We start from the raw sequence: 11913 nt of genomic DNA, 5'->3' as shown, positions 1-11913 counted from the left end.
GCTCAAAATTGGAACCAGTGAAATCTGCCTATGTGGAGTGTCACCTGAGAATGCCGACCACGTCCTCCAAAACTGCTCTCTTTATCAAGAGGCCCGTATAAGACACTGGCCCCAAATCACCCCAAATAGAAAGAAAACTATATGGAGAGCTCCATAATTTTGGAAACCACTGCGCAGTTCATCTCATGTATTGGTCTAGTCATCTGAACGGTCCAACATAACAATGAGAACGAAGAAGAAGAAAACGGTCATTAGGTTGTCTATTATCCTCTGTTGTCGACACATGTACGCACACGAGCGCACACGAGCGAAGTAATTTTCCGAAGTTACATTTTTAGACTGCTCCATTTTGTGTTACTATAATTGTGTTTAATTTCTATTCGAAGAACAACATGCAGACATTCTTCTATAAGTTGGTCTAAGTTGACATGCATAAAACGTACCCAGGATTTTTCTCCCCCCCCCCCCCCCACCCCGAAAAAAAAATAAAAAAATTTATATATATATATATATGTTTATTGAGCCCTAGAATATGTTCTTCCTGGAGTTAGCGGAAAAATTGTAGACTCCCCCGCCCTTGCCAGCAAGAGGGTCTGGGGGAGCGCTGGGAGCTCCCTCAGCGCGGGGCAGAGCCCCACCGCCAAGCACTATTTCCGGCATTGAAAGCCAACTAAATGCATATTCTGAGGTATCTACAGTGCATTATCCTGCTATTAAAAAGTTTGATTTCAAAAACCTAATGAGCTATTCTTACTGACTTAGACCCTCCCGCGCTGTTCGGCGCATTTGGCGGCAAGCTGTTTCCACAAAAATCTGTCACTGGCAATGTCTGAAGCCTCTTCCCACCTGCTCTGAGGACCTTCATCAAAGTGTGGCACCAAGTTGTACTAGGATGTCATCGTAACTCTTATTATTCGTAATTCATTTTGTCGGAGAAAATATTTTACGAACATAAAAAGGAATATTCAACGTTCATTTATGTAAAATAAAAAAAAAATTGCGTCCCTGGGTGGGCTTGAACCACCAACCTTTCGGTTAACAGCCGAACGCGCTAACCGATTGCGCCACAGAGACGATATGTGTGACGAGCAATCAAGCAAGTTTGTTCAGTTTTCACATTCAAACGAAATAAAATATCGTCCTATTATGGTAGTGAGTCCTACCTCACCGATTTAAAAGATAAAAAGTGCTGTGTCAACTTAAACTAGATCTAGATCAAGCATGTCAAACACGGCGTTCGGGGGCCGCATGCGGCCCGCGACTACTTTGCAGCGGCCCGCTTGGCCACCTAAAAAATTATCAAAATAATGTTAAACTATTGCGCTGGAAAATAAAATGGTTTAGTAAATGATATTTTTATTGGGGCTCAATTAGGGAAAATCTTTATTATGCCATTGAACGAGTTAACCAATTGCGCCACACAGACGATGTGTGTGGGAAGACTACTCAAGCGACTTCCTTAACTTTCACATTCAAACGAAATAAATTATCGTCCGGTTATGGTAACGAGCCCTGCGTGACTGATGTAACAGATAAAAAATGTTATTGTCAATTCAACCTAGATCTAGATCGAATAATGGGCGAAAGAAAAAAGGGGGTCGTGTGGGTAGGATGTGATTTTCTGAAGGGTCATTCGAAACCTGAAAAGTATTTTACAAACATATAGAACTCTTTATTTAAATAGACCTACTCTTTTTTTTTTTAAAGGATATTTATATTCTCTGTGTGTATAGGCAACATGAACATGTAGGCCTATGCTTAGTTCAAATTGTATAACAAATATTAGGCTATATGATTAATTACATGATTAGGGGCCTACAATGTTTTTTAAATTTTTTTTTACATGATTCGGAGCAGGGGCGGACTGGCTATATGGGCATTCGGGCAAATGCCCGGTGGATCGGTACCCAAATGGGCCAGTAGGGCCATTGAAAGGGACGCATGGATACCCCTATGACACGTATTAAATTGTTAATGGTTTTATAATATTCTCTCATACAAGCGAGAGTCGTGTTTAAAAATAATCTTTTAAAGACTCTAAATTGTAATTTAATCTAACATATTTTCCGATGTAATGTAATAGCCTACATCCTTAGAAAATTCTACTAGTTTGCTTTGTCCTTTTAGGGCCTACACACTTAGCGATTAAAAAGCAACATAAGGCCTAAATATTTCTTGTAAAGATATAGATCTATCTTCATACACGTGTATATCAAAATTATAATGATTTTGAGGACAGATAGGCCTATAATTAGATGCCCGCGGCCGCCATCATATGATATACAATTTATGGGCCAGATTGTATAGAAATGCCCGTCCCCATTTTGACTTCCAGTTCGCCCCCTGATTTGGAGGTTCCTTCAGAGTTCAAGATAACATCTACTTCCTAGTCCAAACCTCCCTCAGGACGTATGGGGTACGGGAGCGGGCAGAATCGGCACCTTCGACGGAGGTCCTGTCAGAATACGAACCCGGGACCATTGAGACAACTGACTGATAGTCAACATGCAGCACGACCAGGCAGCCAACCAAAAATGCACCGGTACCAGCTATGACCTATGACCTTTGACCCTGACCCAGATAAGTTGTTGCCTTATAACTTACTCGATCCACGAAGTGTCAGGGACTGCCGTTCTGCTCGTGATCACGATAATGGTGACACAATGAAGGTCAACGAGCACAAAACTATTTTTAGATGCTTCCGTTTTTTTTATAATGTTTATACAAGAAGATGACGATGAACACAATAATAGATAGACAGATAAAGAATGAGTGATCTATATAATTACACTGCGTTATTGTAAGTTATGCCAAAACTATGTACTGCATTCTCACCCGCTTGTCTTCTCTTTCCCCCCAAAAAAAAAAAAAAAAAAATTCGAGTCAAAATTTCGTTTTTCGTTATATACATATTCTTTGCATTTTGAAAATTTATTTAAAAATGTAAGATTCATCATTAAATTGGAAATCTTTATTAAGTTACAGAAATACAAATTCTACTATGATACGAAGAGTTAGAACCAAAGACATACAATGTTAATGGTTTCAATTGCGAAACAACTCATGAGCAATATAGGCCACCGTATTTGTCATGTATTTGTACCTGATTTTATTTAATTATTACCGGTATTTTTTTAAATTTTATTTTAGCTTTGAATGTGTATTAGCTTAAGTATCCGATTTTTCCGTGACATTATGGCATAAATAAGTGAAGGAGTATCACCCATTATATGCTCATTTAATCATGAAAATAGTTTTAATATAATTTTAAAACTAAACGTATATGGACCAGGGGCTGACTGGCTATATGGGCGTTCGGGGTAATGCCCGGTGGGCCGGTACCCAAAAGCGCCAGTAGTGCCACCTAAGGGGCATAGTGAATGCCAACACGGCAGGTATTAAATTGTTAAGATGTTTCAATATTCTCTTACTTATAAAAAGGGGCCATCTGAGCGTCGTGTCAAAAAAATTGTTTACAGACTCTACATTGTAGGACCTAATACTAAAATTTAATGTAGTGGGGGAGGGGGGAATTACTTGTTGAGGACACTCCGGCCGCCTCGATATTCACATGACCTTTTCCCCTAGATGGCGTCTTGTGTCCGCGCGTAAAAAGTCAAAACAACGTGGGCACTGTCCATACGACCGGCATCTCTTGTCACTGTAGAGTCCTTACGTTACTGGACCTACTTCGTCTCCTCTCCCTGTTTGTGCCTGGTTCTACACCACGTGTTTATGTACGGCTGCAGGTAAATACATTTTTACTGTTTCTTAGATTAGATTATAATTTTATTCAGTAGTTTCTATAGAATATCGCCCCCCCCCCTGTTTCCACCCACGTTGTTGGACTATCCTTATTTTTAGTAATTCAGCATGTCAATTAATTCTTTTATTGAATTGCGTACCTTTAGTATCCTAATACTAAGGCTGCTTTATTGATCCTCACGGAAATTTGTTGTGATTACAAGGACTCTTTTCTCATATAAAGACAACACAACAGAAACATACACATAAATACAACAGACAACATAAAGAGTTCATTCAGCGACTACACACAGGTATCTTGGTGCATTTTATGTTCCCTGATCAATGAGTGGCGGTGAAAGAGTCTGACCGAGTGAGGTACGAACAAGTTTTTGTACCGCTCCGTTCTTGTTTTGATTGACAACCTGACGTAGTTCTGATAGAGCGGGTGGCTGTTGTCTTCCAAGACCATTCGAAGATCCTAGACGAAATAGGTCCTATATAAAATGCCAACCGTTCATCTTGTAAATGTATTTTTCACAATCACGTGTGTAGATACTGGCTTTTAAGAGTCGGTGTATACAATTGTTATAATTTAGTTTTTATGGAGAGAAACGAGCAAAACTCTTACTTAATGTAGAACAACCATAGACATAGATAAATATAGACTGGAAACAGGAAATAACTTCATGTAACTTGAAAACATGTATATCTATTGTTGCCGGATTTCCGAATTCATGATCTTCAGTCTTAGAGATTAAACAAAACTTATACTGCTCATAAATGCTGTATAATAAAGTACACAAAATTGCAAGTCACAAATTTTCGTTTCATAAAACTCTATATTTATTTGTCTATGAGAACAACTTTTTATAATGTTTCTCATGTTCTATATCTCCCTTATGTTTTTAGAAGAGATGATTGGTTTACAAGATTTAGTGTTTTTTTAAATCTAGTATTTAGACTTCGATGTTGTGTGAACAGCTTAGTCTAACCTTTAGGCCTATTATGTTAATCTTATACCGATATGCAGTTTGAGACTATACTTTAATGTGTGTTGTTTTATAAGTCATGTGCAGGTCTTTAGTGTACAATAAGGGGATCTCAATCGGCCAGCGACTTGCCTCCGTCATCTCTTCATTACCAAACCCACCACATTAATATAATTTCACACATTTTCGGGAACAATGTAATAGCCTACATCCGTAGACAGAGTGGTACGTTCGCCCCCCTGGTATGGACATTTTGTTTGAGGTCTTTAACTAGATCCAAACTTATTATTTCTATTTCTCTACTATGAGCGATTCACTGCGGTGTTAGTCTAGAGTCTAGACGTTAATCACAGGCATATACAATATTAATATAGCCTTTCTATCAATCTATCCATTTTCCAAACCCTAACACCCATATTTTGCCCCTATATATATGCTGTACGCACACATTTTATGCTACAATTTTCTTCAGTGGAAAACTAAGAACTACAATCCATAGAGCAGAGCCACATAGGCTAAAGACAGGATGATTTCCCCTTAAACTATTGCTATACGAATTGTATAACTTTTTGGATGTTATAAACATTACACAGGCCGTAGTTACCTCTTCAGCGTTATTTGTATTAAAGTTTGCAATGCCGGTAATTATATAGAAGATTGCCCCTTTTAAATTAATTATCCATATTAACAATTTCTTTGTTCGTTTTACAAGTGATTTAAGAGAGAACACTAAAATATATTTACTGATTACTTCCCCTTTAGTATATTTGAAAACTGGGGGACAACTCGGTCATCCCTCGTAAAGTTTAAAAAAGTAAAAACTTTACTTTGATCTATGATAATATTTTAAACAAAATTTAAATTTTAATTTGTATTTATATAATTAAAATAAAATTTATAAAATTAAACAAAATAATAATAGAATACTTATTTTCAAAAATATAAACATGTAAAAATATTTAGAAAATAAAGACCAAAACTAGCACAAAAATATGTAAATACTTAAAGTCCAAATTCCGAATCCCTTTTAAGATCATACTATTAGGGATCATTTCTAAAGGTAGTCTTGCCGAGACGTCGAGTTAATCTGGACGGCCCGAAAACCACGATGACGAGATTGAGTCTCTACTTCTGAGCGTGAAGTCGATCACGAAACAGTTGCTTGCTCTCGCAACAGTTTCACTGATCATTGAGGATCGTTCCTCTCCTCCTTTAGTGAGGAGACGGAGGAAGTAGAGGCAATCTGAGTGGTTTCATTTTTAAACTAAAATATACGATTAGTAACAACTCCTCTGTGAGAATTCATTCTCTACGTGGAAGAGAATGATAAACGACTTTTCACAAGGCTGAATTCTGAATTACTAATAGTATTTTCAGATGGCGCATCCTCAATAACGCTGTGTCTTTGTAGGATTACTAAGGATTTTATCTTATCTGTATGGTGCTGGAGTTGAGAAACTGGGGTGGGTGGCGAAATAGTGGTACGTAGAATACTTATTGTCAACCTCTTCCACCTTTATAATGCAAAGCAATGTGCTTCGATTAATTTTGTTTAAAGTTGGACCGCGTGTGTGTATGGGACAGGGGAGAAGACTTACGGTTTTCTACAATGGGTACGAATAATTTGATTTGAAGTTTGCGTTTGTGTTTCTTGTTCTATAATTAGCCCTAAAATATCTATTAGGATTACAATCGTGAAAACATCAATAGTTAAATAGTTTTAATTCCAACAATGTCAAAGTTTAACTTTTACTTTTTACTGTTAAAACAATTCTCAGACAGCAATGACAGTGTTCACATTAGCTTGCCAACTCTTCATGAGTTTCAATAGATTGTCAGACATTCACCCAGTACCTTGTCTCATTAATGTCTGTTCATGGGACACATGACGCTAAGCCCGGTGAATCGCTGTCATTGAATGGCGAAGGAATGAAAACATTTATAATATGTAATCGTGAAGCGCTCTGTAAAATCTATTTTATTTTCTGTTTTATGTTTGAATAAACGTCTGTCATTTTCTACAGATGAAAAATAGTTTAAATACAATATGATTTTTAAAGTTCTAGTTTCTACTTTTTTTTTCTACTCAGTGCTCAAGTGTCTCTGTGGCGCAATCGGTTAGCGCGTTCGGCTGTTAACCGAAAGGTTGGTGGTTCGAGCCCACCCAGGGACGATTTTACTTAACCTTTTTGTTCCTATTTTTTTTTTTTTTTAATTATTTAAAAATATCTGATAGAATAAGCATGTAAGGGTGTACTGTTCAAAATGTATTTTCCTATGGCGGAGCTTAAAACCTTTCCTTAAAAATAGGCCTAATCTTACTTTTTACAAGAAGTATTTTTTTTTATGTAGGCCTAATTCTATCATAGACTCCAATTACAAAAAAAAAAATAATACATTAGACGCCAATAAACCCTATTTCATTACTTTTCTTTATCGGTACAAAGCTTTTTCTTCACTAGTGCTGTTATGGAATGGAATGAATCAGCCAGGACTTTACATATTTTCACATTCTACAGGCCGCGGGTCATATCTGGCTAGTATATATGCATATTTTATAGGTCTGTGATTTAGTATTAACTAGCACCGCAGTGAATTGTTAAAAGCAGAGAAAGAATTGAAACTAGTTTTATATATGACTAGCAATATGCACCGGCAACCCATCCCATGCTCTAATAGCACTAGGGAAGAAGGAGTATTTGTACACATTTGTCCTAGCATATGGGACGAGGAATGTGTCTTTATCTTTGTGTCTTTCAGAGTATTTTATTAAATTCTGTTTTTGTATTTGAAGATTATGGTTCAGTGTTTTATGCATAATTGCTACTTTACTTTTGCGTCTTCTGTCCTAAAGGCTTTCTAAATTTGGACGTTTATTGTAGGCTACACTAAAGACCTGCACAAAGGCAAACATAATTAAACATGGGCATAAACTTAACATAATAGGTCTAAAGTGTTTGAAGTCTAAATATTAGATCTAAAAAAAAATGTTATAGTGAAAACCAATCATCTCTTAAACGAACACAAGAGAGATATGGAACATCAGAAACATGTACCGGAAGCTCAAAATTGGAACCAGTGAAATCTGTCCATGTGGAGTATCACCAGAAAATGCCGGCCACGTCCTCCAAAACTGCTCTCTTTACCAAGAGGCCCGTACAAGACACTGGCCCCAAAACACCCCAATAGAAAGAAAACTATATGGAGAGCTCCCTGATTTGGAAACCACTGCGCAGTTCATCTCATGTATTGGTCTACTCATCTGAACGCTCCAACATAACAATGAGAACGAAGAAGAAGAAGAAACATTATAAAAATGGATGACAAAGTAGTTCTCTTAAAATCAATCAACTAGTTGTTCTACATAAAAAAAGTTTCGCTTTTTCTTTTCCAAACAAAAAAAAATTATAACAATTACATAGAACAAATCTATATACTGGTTCTTATCAGCCAGTATCTACACACGTGGTTGTAGAAATACGTTCACCAAACAGACAGTTAAATTTCTATATAGGATCTATTTCGTCTAGTTTACTAAAGGTACGCTATTCGATAAAAGAATTAATTGACATGCTGAATTTCTGAACATAAAGATAGTCCAACAACATGGATGAAAACCGGGGGGAGGGGGGGATATTCTATAAAAACTACTTAATATAATTATAATCCAATATAAGAAACAGTAAAAGTGTATTTACCTGCAGCCATATGAAAACACGTGGTGTAGAACCAGGCACAAACAGGGAGTGGAGACGAAGTAGGTCCAGTAACGTACAGACACTACAGTGACAAGAGATGCCGGTAGGGTGGACAGTGGCCACGTTGTTTTGCCTTTTTACGCGCTGACACAAGACGCCATCTAGGGGGAAAATGTCATGTGGCTATCGAGGCGGCCGTTGTGGCCTCAACAAGTATCCACCCCACTACATTAATGATACAAAAAAAAATTATTTTATTTATTATAATCGTTTATTTGGTACTTTTTGAATGTAGCGAAATGACAATAGATCTAGATCTAAAATATTTTCAATGATTTAGTTGTTTGTATGTTTAAAACTTTGTTACAAAGTAGGCTACCATTTCTTGCTCTTTCTCTCTCTCTCTCTCTCAAAAAAAGAAAGAGACTTTAGATCTATCGAAATGAATCGAATGCGAACTCTGAGACCATTTTTTTTTTAAATATCAAAACAAAAAAGTGAAATGAATTTCTACAGTTATAAACCTAAAATGTAAAATGTTTGTTTTGTTTTACATGTTTCGGATGTTCCTTCAGAGTTGAAGATAGTTTACTTCCTAGTCCAAACCTCCCGCAGGATGACGGGGGATGGGAGCGGGCAGGGTTTGAACCCGAGACCATCGATAGATCCAAACGACAGCCCAGCGCGCAAACGGCATGACCAGGCAACCATCTAGATCTATATGAAGCTAACTCAACAATTTCTTAGTAAGATAAGACAAACCTTTCTGCAAAAATTACAATGGAACACTTAACACAAAAAAACGCATCAAATAGTTGTTGACCCAAAAAAAAACGTTTCTTTATTGGTATAAGATCTGGGTAAAAAAATATTCATGCAGTGCTGGAAAGACAATTCTGAAAAGGAAGTGGACATGATGTTAGGCATATTGAAACTAAGCAGATGTAGGGGGAACAGAACAATATTAGACTTTACTTTAAAAATACGGAATTCGTGATATTTAACTCTTTCTCTCCGTATATATTTACCACATTCTGGTGGAATCAACGCTGGTATCGTCAGTTCGGAGAGAAAGAGTTTTAAAAAGATCTCTTTATGTAGACTGCGGGCTTTTTGGGGAAATAACAAAGGTGTGATAGAAAGCTTGCGGTTTTTCACGATTAGCGGTCCTCATGTTGTGAATCTGTCAAAAACCATTCTTAGTGAGGTAAAAGGTAGACCCTACACGTACGATAGTTTAAGATATTTCGTGATCTATGCATCAGTGTTATTTTCGCTGATGTATTGTAGTTATTGTGACTGCTTTCGGGACTAAATGAGCATATGAAGAATGATATAAAGAATGTCCCGGAAAATGCGGATACTTAAGCTACTACAAAATACACATCTGGTGCGAAATACATGACAAAGTATTGTCAATGTGTTGTTTCCATTAGACTTTCGTAAAAATACTTTTTTAACAAAATCTAACTCACTACAATAACACAACCTTTTAGTCTCACGTTCTGGAGTCGTCTCCCCTAACTAAGACCAAATGACGGCACCTATGTTGCATCATTTACAACCAATCGCTAATTTCTTCTTACCATCACTATACAAACACCCACACGCACACTATAATTTTTGCCTACACATCTTTTATATATACATATATAGTAGGCCCTATGTATAGAGAGGTCTATATATTTGTCAAATATTTTACAGGTTTGGAATGATCCTTCAGAAAATGACCTCCTAGCCCAAGCCTCCCGCAAGACGTCGGAGGATGACAACGGGCAGGGTTCAAACCCAGGAGCTTCAAGACCACCGAAAGACAGTTCCATATATATATAGCTCATATCCACACGACCATCTAATTACTTTTGCCCATTCCCTTCATACTTTTCAATTTGATCCAGATCTAGTTTAAGTTGACACAGCACTCTTTATCTGTTACATCAGTGACATAGGACTGTAGGACTCATTACCATAGTCGGACGATAATTTATTTTGTTTGAATGTAAAAACTTAACAAAGTCGAATGTTAAACACATCGTCTCTGTGGCGCAATCGGTTAGCGCGTTCGGCTGTTAACCGAAAGGTTGGTGGTTCAAGCCCACCCAGGGACGATTTTTTTTTTTTTCATTTTTTTTTAAATGAACGTTTAAATATGTTTTTACATGTGTAAAATATTTTGGCGTTTTACAGCGTCTGCGTGACTATATTACATGTGCCCAACCAAAGACCGCAGTTGTGTATCCATTGTGTGTGTCATTAGTTAGTCAGGTCTGTGCTAGTGTTAATTGATAATAGTAAGTATTACATAAGGTACCTAAGACTACGAATATATTTTAATAATAATGAGAATAATCAGAATTTTCAGAATTCGGAAATCCGACAACATGTTTTCAAGTTACATGAAGTTATTTTCTTTTTCCAGTCTATATTTATTTTATGTCTATGAAGACAAATTTACGATAAAAGAAAAAGGGAGGCTATGAACCAGCAAAAAATACTTGCCAACTTTCTTTCTGTGTATATGTGTGTGTATTATAGGAATTTAGAATCGTGCTGTAACAAGTTATTAATAGTGAAATTGATTTTAAAAGCTAACAAGTTATAGCACTTTAATTAACAAGTAACTCAAATCTATTAGGATAAGATAATTTTTATTGGTTCAATCAAATGGACATATAATGGGATAATAATTGACAGCAATTAAATACAAATACACGAACAAAATTATCTACTAGATAAATGTATATCGTATCTTTTTTAACACAGACGTTAGTTCAAAAAAGAAGATGATTATGTCCTACGCGTCATGCATTTAGTCATGCATATTAACCAATGACTTATATTCTGCCAAGTCACTGGTTTTCCTGGCTAGCTCAGGCAACCCATTCCATGCTCTAATAGCGCTAGGGAAGAAAGAGCATTTGTACAAATTTGTCCTAGCATAGGGAACGAGGAATGTGCCTTTATCTTTGTGTCTTTCTGTCCTGAAGGCTTTCTAAATTTAGTGATTTTACTGAAGGTGTCACTCTAGTCAAATGTGAATATTCGTTTGTTATGAATCTCACTGCTCTATTTTGTGTCTGTTCCAGTTTCTTAATGTTTTCTTGGGTTGAGGGGGTCCCAAACAGAGGATGCATATTCTATTATTGGCCTAATCAAGGTTAAATAACATTTTAGTTTTATGTTCGTATTTGATTTTTAGACATTTCTTTTAATTAACCCTAATGCTTTGTTTGATTTTTCTCTAATTAATAGATAAATGTAAAAAAACTATTAGGCCTACACATCAACTATATAAACGTCTACCCCAGTGGTTATCAAACTGTGGGTTTGCAACACCCTTTGGGGTTGAATGACGATTTGGCAGGATCGCCTTAGACTATTGGGAATATGTATTTTTTTTTGGTATTCCAACGTGTATAAATAGAACATTGTACAAAGATTTTGTATTGGTGATTGACATTTATTTCACTAAAATTACC

General features: G+C 36.5%; 4 non-coding genes across 4 annotated transcripts; 3 read left to right on the top strand and 1 right to left on the bottom strand.

Annotated features, from left to right (window-relative positions):
- Positions 1-1000: 1000 nt before the first annotated feature.
- Trnan-guu (transfer RNA asparagine (anticodon GUU)) lies at positions 1001-1074 on the bottom strand. Its single transcript has one exon. It is a non-coding gene; the product is annotated as a tRNA-Asn (tRNA).
- A 4691-nt stretch (positions 1075-5765) lies between these two features.
- Positions 5766-5988, top strand: LOC129923020 (small nucleolar RNA U3). The gene has a single exon (XR_008774955.1). It is a non-coding gene; the product is annotated as a small nucleolar RNA U3 (small nucleolar RNA).
- Positions 5989-6835: 847 nt separating this feature from the next.
- Trnan-guu (transfer RNA asparagine (anticodon GUU)) lies at positions 6836-6909 on the top strand. Its single transcript has one exon. It is a non-coding gene; the product is annotated as a tRNA-Asn (tRNA).
- A 3559-nt stretch (positions 6910-10468) lies between these two features.
- On the top strand, positions 10469-10542 carry Trnan-guu (transfer RNA asparagine (anticodon GUU)). Its single transcript has one exon. It is a non-coding gene; the product is annotated as a tRNA-Asn (tRNA).
- The last annotated feature ends 1371 nt before the right edge of the window (positions 10543-11913 follow it).

The sequence above is a fragment of the Biomphalaria glabrata genome, chromosome 14 (assembly GCF_947242115.1).
Source record: "Biomphalaria glabrata chromosome 14, xgBioGlab47.1, whole genome shotgun sequence".
NCBI lineage: Eukaryota > Metazoa > Mollusca > Gastropoda > Planorbidae > Biomphalaria > Biomphalaria glabrata.
The sequence above is the reverse complement of the archived record's forward strand: the minus strand, read 5'-3'. Positions and strand labels throughout refer to the sequence as shown.